The following is a 215-nucleotide window of genomic DNA, read 5'->3' on the forward strand; positions in this document are numbered from 1 at the left end:
GCTGCTCCTCCCCCCGGCCCGGCCCCGCTCCCGCCCCGCCAGGGGGAGGGGACGCGGGCGGGGAAGCGGCCGGAGCTCGGCGGACCCTCCGCCCCTGCCGTGCCCCGGAGCCGCCGGGTGAGGTGTCCCGGTGGCCGCTGAGCCCAGCAGCCGGTCCCCGCGGGGGTGAGGTTACCGCGCTGAGCCTTCGCGGGATGCGCCCCGGGATGCTCGCG

Source organism: Parus major, chromosome 1 (assembly GCF_001522545.3).
Source record: "Parus major isolate Abel chromosome 1, Parus_major1.1, whole genome shotgun sequence".
Lineage (NCBI taxonomy): Eukaryota > Metazoa > Chordata > Aves > Passeriformes > Paridae > Parus > Parus major.